This window comes from Odontesthes bonariensis, chromosome 9, assembly GCF_027942865.1.
Source record: "Odontesthes bonariensis isolate fOdoBon6 chromosome 9, fOdoBon6.hap1, whole genome shotgun sequence".
In the NCBI taxonomy this organism is placed as follows: domain Eukaryota; kingdom Metazoa; phylum Chordata; class Actinopteri; order Atheriniformes; family Atherinopsidae; genus Odontesthes; species Odontesthes bonariensis.
Window position 1 is genome coordinate 30,552,800 of NC_134514.1, and position 11,327 is coordinate 30,564,126.

An 11,327-nucleotide genomic window follows, 5' to 3' on the forward strand; every position below is an offset into this window, starting at 1 on the left:
ATATTAATTAAATACAACTTTTTCTAAAATCAAATTTGTTTTTAAAGCCTTAGGCATTTCTAAATTATTGATGTCGGTGCTGTGTTGATATAGTTCTTTAAAAAAAAGTGTAAAATTTGGTTTGCTGTCAGTCCATTCCCTTTTGTGGATATGAAATTTACCTAAAAATAAAACAAGTTGTACAAATAAAATTAAATCCTTTTCCATTTGGTTATTTTCAAAGTAAAGAAAAATATCATTTTCGTGCAAATGTACTGAATGTCAAGTTTTCTTTTCAATAAAATTTTGTACATTAACCAAAAGATTTGACAATAAAAACAGTGAAAAAATACAGTAAATGTGCAATAGATTCATACAAGCCACAGAAATCACAAGAGTATTCAATATTGTAGTGTTGGTCAATAATGAAACATGTCGTCTTCATTTAGTTTCCTTTATTTCCGAACCTTCACATTACATGTACGCGCCTGGTTGTGTTCTACTGAGATCCCCCCTCGGCTCCCGTAGCTGGCGTTTCATAATAACTCTACTACATTCCTCCCCTTGTAGATTTTTAACTCAGCCTAACTAAATTTAACCCATTGAGACTTGAAAACATTTAAAAATTAAATCTCCTGTTATTACAGTAACTACATCTCAACAACACTAAACTGAAGCAAAAGAAAATTCAAGGAACATGAAACACCAACATTATTATCATTATTATTATTATTAATTAATTAATTTTTTTTTTTTTTTTTTGAAGTGCTACATCCTGTACCGAGCGGGTTTCTTGATAACCCTCCCAGATCTGGTGGTGAGTGGTAAGTTTGGAGGTTTTGGTTCTGGGACTGAGAGTCTCTTGTGGTATTTCTGAGGTTGGCTGGTGCTGTGGCTGTGTATCCTCTGGTAGGCCTACTCCATTGTCTAGGTTCGTTATCTCTTGTTCTGGGATGCTGACCTCCACTGGCATGGGTGCATGTCGGAGGTCCTTGACATTTCGGTTCACACGACTTCCGTTTTCCGTATTTACTATTTCAAAGGAGGTGTCAGAGGTATTTCTCAATATGACATAACAGACATCTTTGTATTTTGAATCCAACTTGCTGTTCTCCAGGTTTGCAATGTATACAACGTCTCCGACCTCAAAGCTGTGTTCTTTTGCTCCATCTTTCTTGTCGGCATACTCTTTCATTTTCTTCTTGTATTCGTCATGATGCTTTCTGATGTCACAGTTCTCATTTTCTTCCTCTTCCCAATGAGGTAGTTTGGTGCGCATATCCCTCCCAAAGATGAGATAGGCTGGGGTTACTCCTGAAGCTCTGTGGGGGGTCGTACGATACGCCATCAGGATCTTTGACAGTTCGCCTGTCCAACTCTTTCCCTCACACTTACAGGCCCTGAAAGCCTTCTTCAGGTAGCGATGAAAGCGTTCAATCTTGCCATTACTCTTTGGTTAATAAGGGGATGCCCGGATATGCTTGATTCCACAGGTTCTTAGAGAAGAATCAAAAAGAGTGGATACAAATTGCCTGCCATTATCAGTCACTACCTCTAGGGCAGGGGGGTCAAACTCATTTTCACCGAGGGCCACATCAGCATAATCGTTGCCGTCAAAGGGCCAGATGTAACTACTCCTTAATGTTAAATAACTCTGAATTTATTACTTATTCAAGTTACAAATATTACATTTATATATTTGCATAGATGTAAAAAGAAATATGTTTGCTTGTTGCTCTGTTATTTTATTCATAAATCCTTTTAATTTGTCAGGTTATGAAACCCACATCAACTCCATCAATCAACGATCAAACTATCCAAGTGAATAAAGTCAAATTTGTTCCAAACTTGAAATATCAAACAAAGCTTTTACTGTTTGTTTTGGGTTCTGGCTTTTTTTAGCGAACACGATCGCAGTTTTCATTTATTTTATTATTATTACAGTTTTTCTCTATTGGTTTGGCTCATTTCTTGAAACAGAAATTACATTCTCAAAACTCTAAGATCATTAGGCATAACACTCTTATAGTTCAGCACAACACCATAGCTAACCTGCAAAAGCACATATCTCTCCCAAAACTGTTCACCCATGCTTCAAACCTGATTTCTTTCCCATGTAAAGAGTCAGTGCCACCCAAATTGCAAAGATCTTTCTCAATGGCCTAGGCTCATTTCTTGAAACAGACCGGACGTTTTCAACACTCTTTAGTACTTTTTGCAAAACTAAACTGAATGGTTCAGCAAAACACCATGGTTCACCAGCAAAAGCTCATAGTCCTTTTGGCATTGTGTGAGCACTACAAGTCAAAATGTTTAGATGTTTTGTCACTATGGCATAGGACTACCTAACAGAACACAATAGTGTATAAAACTGAAGGAAAAAAGTTTCACAGTAAGAGTAGCCTCAAAGCACACACAATACACTCATACCAACCATTTTTATTCACACAAATACTGTGAAGTACGTAACTTCCATACAGTATAGTATTGTAGAAGGAAAAGAAAAATATACATAGCACACATATACTGTAATACAGTGGTCCCCAAACTACGGCCCGCGGGCCACATCCGGCCCGCCTAAACAATTGGAGTGGCCCGCTTAACAATCCCTCTCAACATGGCCTATTTTTTTTTTTTTTCAAATTTTATTTTCCTATTATAAAATATCAGCACTTGAATTATTAAGGTTGGCATTTCAATTAAGATTTACCTTATTTACGAATTATTTACAGTTGTAGCTCATATTACCCCCCCCCCACACACACACACACACACACACACACACACACACACTCACACAATGGTATATTCCAACTTGACTTTGCTTGTGATCAACGGTCAAGTGCGCACGGGCGAGTCGAGCTTACAAAAGAAAAGCAGAAAACAAAATGTCGAAACGTAAAATAGATTCGTTTTTAGACGGCAGTGGACGAATGAATATTTTTTTGTCCAGTGCAAGGAAAAAGCAGTTTGTCTAATCTGCAAGGAGACAGTGGCGGTGTTTAAAGAATTCAACATTCGCCGGCACTATGAAACTCGCCACAGAGGGCAGTATGCTAGCTTGCAGGGTCAAGTGAGGAGAGACAAGGTGGCTAAGCTAAAAAGTTGAAAAAAAAGAGTATAAGCTAAAAGCTCAACATGTCAAAAGCAAGTAGAGTACAATGCTACGCCAAACGCAGACGAACCTGTCATCCGTTCGGGCCAGCTTCAAGGTAGCTAAACTGATAGCAAGCTGTGGAAAGTCGTTCAGTGATGGGGAGTTTATTAAGAAGTGTTTGAATGCTGTCCGGACAAGAAAGATGCCCTGAACGCGGTTAGTCTGTCGGCATCTACAGTAACCAGGCGAATAGAGGAAATGGGACATAATGTACATATCGTACACATAACTAAATCACATCACCTCATTGTTACCTGATATTAGCTTGTGTTTTTATTTTCTATAAATAAAAAGTGTATCTGTGGTACTTCAAATAAACACGTGAAGACTTTTTATTACTTTTTTTTCGCAAACCAACAGGTGGCGCCAAGCGAAGTGCAGCTGCAACAAACGATCATTATAATCTCCATAATAATACTGGTTGTCACTTTGGTCCATATCATTTCCTGTTATAGACTGACCTCGGCCCCCCATCACAGAAAGGAAAGTTGATGTGGCCCCCACCCAAAAAAGTTTGGGGACCCCTGCTGTAATATAAACACAAGCAAAATTATTTGGCCTACAGTACTGTAAATAAATCTGCAGCTTACAGAAAACACTATAGCAACACTTTACTGGTCGCTGTCGTCCCCCTCCCGCTCACCCTCACCCTCCCCCGCCCCTCCCTCATGACCACTGTCCTCACCCTCCTGGCCGTCGAGACGTTGCTGTCTGTCTGGCCACAGATTCTCATCAACATCGCAACGTATATTTTACCTTGCAATGCAACGCGGGAAGAAACGCCATGCATGCCGCAACCATCCCCTACACTGATCTCCTGTAATGTCTAAACATGCAGCGTCCATTGCATGGAGCAGGGATCTTTGGTCTTGAGCATGATGCTCATACACTCTCCACCTCCAAGCAGAGAAAACTCCTCAATAGGATTAAGGAAAGGGGAATAAGGTGGGAGCAACTCCATCATCATTCTTGGATTCATAGTGAACCAAGCTCTGATAAGTGGACCACGATGGAAATTGACATTGTCCCACACAATCACGTAGCGTGGTAGGTGAGACTCAAGAAGACCTTGCTCATATTCAGGGACCAAATTAGTATAAAGGTGGTCCAAGAAGAAGAGGAGCTTCTGTTTGTTGTATGGGCCAAGAGTGGGGATGTGAGTGGCCACACCATTCTCAGAAATGGCAGCACACATAGTTATATTGCCCCCTCGCTGGCCTGGAACATCCACCGTGGCCCGGTGGCCAATAATGTTGCGGCCACGTCTTCGCCCCTTGGCCAGGTTGAAGCCGGCTTCATCTACAAACATGAGGATGTGAGGGGTCTCATTTGCTTCCAATCCCATTATTCTCTGCAAAAGTTAGTGTAAAAAAATTACATGTACCCATCATGTGCTTTTTAGCTGTTTTCACACACTGTTTTTATTTACTTCTTTTACTCTGTAAAGCACACTGAACTGCTTCTAAGCATGAAATCAATTACTCAATTACTGTCATGAATTTATCAAATGTCACATGAGATTCTATATGGTATTGATGTATCATGTTCTTGGCCCATTTTGACAATTGAACAGATTATTGTGCATGTGATGACTTATACAATGAAATCATGCTGACATATTTTGGATTGAAGAACCATTAGACCAAGAATCAACTAATCAGTTCAGATCACCAAAATCTATTCACTTGAAAAATGTGCTAAATGTAGGCAAACTGTGCAAACTATAGGCTACTTGTACATAATATTTTGCAGAGATGCACTGAAACAGTTGACACATGTATTAAGACAATCGCAATTTGATGAAAGCAATGAGAAATGCCATTCTGTTGTGAACAATTGCAAGGTGGTTTGGAGATTTGTCCATGTTATTTTGATAATGTAATTTCTGTTTCAAGAAATGAGCCAAACCAATAGAGAAAAACTGTAATTTATAAATATAATTAAATATTATTATTATTATTATTATTATTATTATTATTATTATTATTATTATTATTATATTAAATATTTATTTTATTATCGCCTTTTAATTCTCGGGCAGTTTGTTATTTTTCTTGAGGCCTGATGTTGGCACACTTAGCTCCGTGTTTGGTCTCAGAATGCGGATGTAGGTCGTACTCTTTGACAACCGCCACCGCCTCAAAACACAAAAGACGTACTGTTTTTTCTCCTGGAAGCACAAACACGTATTTGCCTTCCGATTTTTCTTGAAACAGAAAAATGCAGATGCCCTTAAATCTGCATCAGTTTTTCTCTTCCTGGACATTTTGGGATCATTATTTGTATTTCTCAATTCCACTTGTTGGGAAAATCGCATCGATTTGGAAACATTGCCGTCCACTTCGTGCGTAACATTTACTCACATCACTTTATCTTCTTTATAACACTTTATTCCTTCCATACTTAAAGCGGCGCTATGCAACTTTCAGTAATACGGGGTTTGTTTACCATGCAATACACACCCTAAATCTGTAGGGGGAGCTCCGTAGAAAATAAGGTGACAGTCTAGCCAGACAGTCGTAAACCCACCAGAGGCAATTTACGGTTTATTTTTCAAGACACTGGCAGAGAGTTGGAGAGCCGTCGACAGCTAATGGAGAGGGGGTGTGTCTTATCAGGCTACCTGGCTCGGCTCAGAGCCCTTTACGATCTGCCGTGAAGCAGTAGTTCTCGGCTCTCGTGTGTCGCGAGACTTCCAGAGGTAAACAAAGCACGCGGCGCCACAGGCAAAGTTGCAAGCGCTGTTTCGGTCTAGGGCCACCAGATGGAGATGGAAATGTCACCGTTTTCATCATAACGGGTCAGCCAAGCAATCTGATGATTGCCAAGCAATTTTATGACCATGAAAAAGTTGCATTGTGCCGCTTTAAACTATTGTGGGGAAACATGGGGAAACACTTATAAAACAAATATAAATAATATCTACTTACTTCAAAAGAAGGCCATCCGAATTGTTAATAAAGTTAATTATATAACACCAACAAATCCTCTTTTTATTAACCAAAACACACTAAAATTTCCTAATATTGTTAAATTGAACACTGCCGTAGAGATGTACAAGGCGAATAATCACATGCTCCCAATACAGTCCAGGAGCTCTTTGAGCAGCGAGAGAGTCAGTATAAACTTAGAGGAACAGGTATATTCAAAAAGATTAAAACTAGAACGAATAAAAAAAGGTTTTGTATTTCTATTCAAGGTTAGCCTGGGAATTCCCATGCTGCTTTGCGCTCGATTTCATTCTCACTGCAAAGTCAGCCTGGAAACCACCGCCCTTATTTTTGCCAGAGTTTGGGAACCAATCACAGAACGGGGGGGGGGGGGGGGGGGGGGGCGGCAGCAAGACGATGACGACGTCTATGCGCTTGTAGAGTGTTAATTCAACATGACAGCGGACACAACGTTACCGTTCAATGCAGCCTTAGAAAGTGTTTCGGAGTAGATTCACCCTAGGGTCATTTGAACCGTGACATCCAGCCAAGTAGCCCACCCGAAGTTTTTCCGATATTGGCTGAACATCAGCTGAGTTACCGAGTTATCCCGAATAGCTTCGTACAACCGCTAACGGACCCTGGCAGTATCTCCAAAATTACCACACTAAAATCACATGTCATGAAACCAAACTTCTACAGTAGTACAAATATGGTCTGTACTCACAAAACGATGCATTTGGAAGTTTGTACATAGTCCAGGAGTTTATTATCATCAACACAAGCCTGATAGCTTTTCTGCTGCTAAAGCTACGTCGACGTCACTTCTGGGAGCTTCAAAGTAAGATGAGGGTTGAGCTACTACTGTAGACAACAAAGCAAGGCTGCTCAATTTCTCCATTATTAAAATAAATTCACAACTCTACAACATAAAAATTCATGTAGAATATAGCATATAGGCCTACTTTGTTGTCAATTTAAGTAGCTTAGAGCGCAAGTTTACTTTTATTTTCCATTTTTTTCTTCTTCCTCGTTGAATTTATGTCGTCATCTGGTATAAGTGATACAATTGGCTATGAATCGCGCGCAAAGCAGCATGGGAAAAACCTGACGTCATTTGATAGACATTCGTAGCGCCCAATAAACGGCTCTAGGCATTCGTAAACCACGCCTCAAATACGAGAAAATGCACACCTAGTTCCCAGACCACCATCTCATCGAGATTGTGGACGCGTCAGCCAGGCTAATTCAAGGCTAAATGAGAAATTAAAAAGTTCTAAAACAGTGGAAAATTTTAAAAAAAGGTATAATCATTATTAATTGAAAATTATAAAACTATAGTATGATTGATGGACATTGTTTAACTTTAAATCTTCTGTCATGTTCAGATGTTTTCTGTAAAGTTGTAAAATATCGGCTGCAGTTGTGTTTGCTAGTCTTGTTTTCTTGGAATCAAATATGAAGTGTGAAATAGGGCTAGGCACAATAAGTTTCTTTTTACTTCAGCCTAGACCCTTTTGGTCATTTCATAATCAAAGAAATCGATTGATGTTTGTATTTTGTTATGGATTATAATGACCAAATAAAAATTACCTTACCTTATAAGCCTTTTAAGCTCTCGCGGGCCACATAAAATGAGGTGGCGGGCCACATTTGGCCCGCGGGCCTTGAGTTTGACACGTATGCCCTAGACCAACGAGCCAGGATTTGCAACTTTAGACTTCATACGAGAGCCGCGGGCCACAGATAGCAAAAAGATACCCTCGGAAGGTACGTTCGATCATCGAATAGAAACATCCTACAACTTTCAGTTCAGCTCACTCAATGTCAGTGTTGCTTCCATCTTTTTTTATTTCAAAGTTCTCTTATTCTAAAGTGGAGATTAGTTGCCAAAAGTATGTGTAAATGAATCTGTAACACTACAAATCCCAGCTGTGAGTGTAAACTTGTGGAAGGTCAACGTAAACTCCAAGTAAAAGCCGGGATAACGCTTTGTCTAGCTAAAAATTGCATTGTAAAAGAAAAGAAGAGTTGTTCGCTTAACTGTCAGTGGCTTTAATGTTGGGGATGTTCAGTCTATGTCCTCAATAACTTCACTCATGTTGAGTGAAAGGAGAGCCAACTGCTACAGCTCCAAACAATATAGTCAGACAGGACATTTTTGCAATTGTTATCAGCACTCTTAATTAACAATTTGGGAGAGCAAAGAGAGACGCATTTTAGATGAAGGAAGGTACCCAAAGTTAACCATCAAGCTTTCCGTATAGGTTTCTTAAAGTAGGAGGGCTCATCCGGGATTTGAACCCGGGACCTCTCGCACCCTAAACGAGAATCATACCCCTAGACCAACGAGCCAAAAGGTGGTCTTTTTGCGTTTCGGGAGAGCGGGCAGACAGCTGACGTAGCCATGGAATCCTGGGAATTTGTGATTGCTTTCTTTCTTCTTTGACTTTTCCAGAGCAATGAGCCTATATTGTTTGGAGTTGGCTCTCCCTTCACTCAACATGAGTGAAGTTATTAGGCACATACACTGAACAGCCCACAAAAACACCTGACACCAATGAGCCAATACTCACCGCCAGGTTCCACCAACTCACATCACATTTTATCAAGAAGCCCAACTTTAAGACAGAACAGGTCTATATCTCCATTTCTCTACCATTGACTTGAAGCGTTTCAATCTGGATTTTTCTTTTTCAACTTAAATTTTTATTGGGAGGATTTTCACAACATTCACAAAAAGTTCTCCTCTAGGATTTTGGACATAATAAAATACCACATGCCCACGCAGTTTAAAGATTATAATCACAGCAATGAAACCAACGAACAAAAAAGCATAATAAAAAAAGAAAAAAAAAAGAAGGAAACAAAACTACAGAACAAAAACCAAACAAAACAAGATACACACACCATAAGCAGATGCATAATAGGTCTCGTCCAACCACTATTTACACCATCTTGCTGTAAGCAATGTATGAAATAGTCCCACCTAGAAACCCCATCATCAAGAAGCACAGTTCTCCCCCTCCATAACTTTCAACCATGGAGCCCACCGTTCCTGGAATTGTTCCTCCTGTAGTCTTAATTGAAATGTTATCTTCTCCATTGTGTATATTCCCCTAACTATGTCCAGCCAGGTTTCATATCTTGGTGGTTCCACCTTAAGCCAACTAAGGGTGATTGCCTTCTTAGCTGCAACAAGAAGAATATGTAACAAGTATATTCTCTTTTTGCTCATTGTCTCAGTCTGAACTGCGCCCAGAATGGCCAAGAGTGGACCCCTACAGCTGAAAATGTTATCAATAGAGTCAAATATCTCCTTCCAGAAATCATTTAAGACAGGGCAGCTCCAGAATATGTGAAGGTGGTTGGCACATTGTTCCCCACATGCTCTCCAACAGGCCCCTGACTGGTTTGGATTAAATTTGGAGAGGATGTGGGGTGTTCTAAAGAACTTATAAACTATTTTCCATTGAAACTCTCCAAATATTGGCATTAGTGACTTTATGTTTATGGTGCACTTGGACCATAAACTGGACTGGACTAAAAACACAAACGCCCTCTACAGGAAGGGCCAGAGCCGTCTCTATTTTCTGAGGCGGCTGAGGTCCTCCAACATCTGTCGGACAATGCTGCGGATGTTTTATGAGTCTGTGGTGGCCAGTGCCATCCTCTACGCTGTTGCATGCTGGAGCAGCAGACTGAAGGTGAAGGACGCCAACAGACTGAGGAAACTCATCCGCAAAGCCAGCCATGTTGTCGGAGAGGAGCTGGACTCTCTGACAGCAGTGTCAGACAGAAAGATGCTGTCCAGGATAAAATCCATGCTGGACAATCCTGCACATCCTCTTTATGATGTGTTGGTCAGCCACAGAAGCACCTTCAGCCAGAGACTGATTGCACCACGCTGCACCACAGAGCGCCACAGGAAGTCATTCCTGCCTGTGGCCATCAAACTGTACAATTCCAGTCTCTGACATTACTTCACCATGTGCAATAACCCGGTCATGTGCAATAACAATAATAATTAGCTACTGAGTAGCATTGTAAAGACTGATTATTGTATTTTTGTACATATTGAGATTTTTTTATTTTTTATTTTCCCTATCTTATTCTTATTCATCTTTCTTTTTTTCTGTAATGAGAGCACTGCAACAAAAGAATTTCACGTAAGGGATTAATGAAGTTATTCTGATTCTGATTCTGATTTTGTTGTATTTGCAAAGAGATAGTCTCCCAAATGTCTTCCATGATTTCCTATTTTTCTTTGACAAGGAGGTTATTTGCCTGATCCATACTGGAAAATATTTTGTATAAAATAGAGATAGGCTTTACTATACTTCCTTGTGTTTGAACTTTTGCCAGGTATTTCTCTATGCTATTATCAGCTCTATGTATCTTATCCCAGTCGGGATGTTTTGTCAGAAAACTTCTAATTTGAAGATATTGAAAAAAGTCTGTTTTAGGTATGTTAAACTCTTCCACTAATTCTTCAAATGATTTCAGCTCTGTGACTCCAAGAAGCTGATGTACAAAGTTAAGATTTAGGTGTTTCCACCTTTTGTATCCTGAGTCTAGCTTGAGAGGAATTAAATCTTTAAGATGGGCAATGCTGGAAAGACCTGATGTTACAGGGAGACTATACGATTTTTGCACTTCCCTTCAGGCTTTAAGTGTAGTTTTGGACCATCTACTGAGTGAATCATCAATATCATTGTTACTTGTAAAAGGTGTTTCTGATAATTGCATTGAAGAGCAGGAATTCTTCTCAATCTCTAGCCATCTGGTGTCTGTCTTGTCTGCCATCCATACAATTAAGGCCCTCAATTGACAGGCCCACCAGTATTTTTTCAGGTTGGGCAAGCCTCAACCTCCCTGGCTTTTAGGCAGTTGTAACAATTTATATCTGACTCTTGGCCTTTTCCCTTGCCAGAAAAATCTGAAAATGAGACGATCTAAGGTGGTAAATGTTTTATTTGGGAGTACAAGAGGCAGGGTTTGTAAAAGAAATAAAAGTTTTGGAAGTACATTCATCCTTATACACTCTATTCTACCAGATAGAGAAAGAGGGAGTACATTCCATCTGTCTAGGTCAGCAGATATTTTATTTATCAATTTACTAAAGTTGGCGTTGAATAATTTATCTATATTTTGAGGAATTGTGGTCCCTAAATATGTAATTCCATCCTTGGGCCATTTAAATGAAAACGCATCCCTTATCTGTTGTGTAATAAGTGTATTCATAGCCAGAGCTTCGGTTT

The 11,327-nt window shown here is 39.8% G+C and overlaps 1 non-coding gene across 1 annotated transcript; it reads right to left on the minus strand.

Moving 5' to 3' along the window:
- Positions 1 to 8,349: 8,349 nt before the first annotated feature.
- On the minus strand, positions 8,350 to 8,421 carry trnap-agg (transfer RNA proline (anticodon AGG)). Its single transcript has one exon. It is a non-coding gene; the product is annotated as a tRNA-Pro (tRNA).
- Positions 8,422 to 11,327: the final 2,906 nt, after the last annotated feature.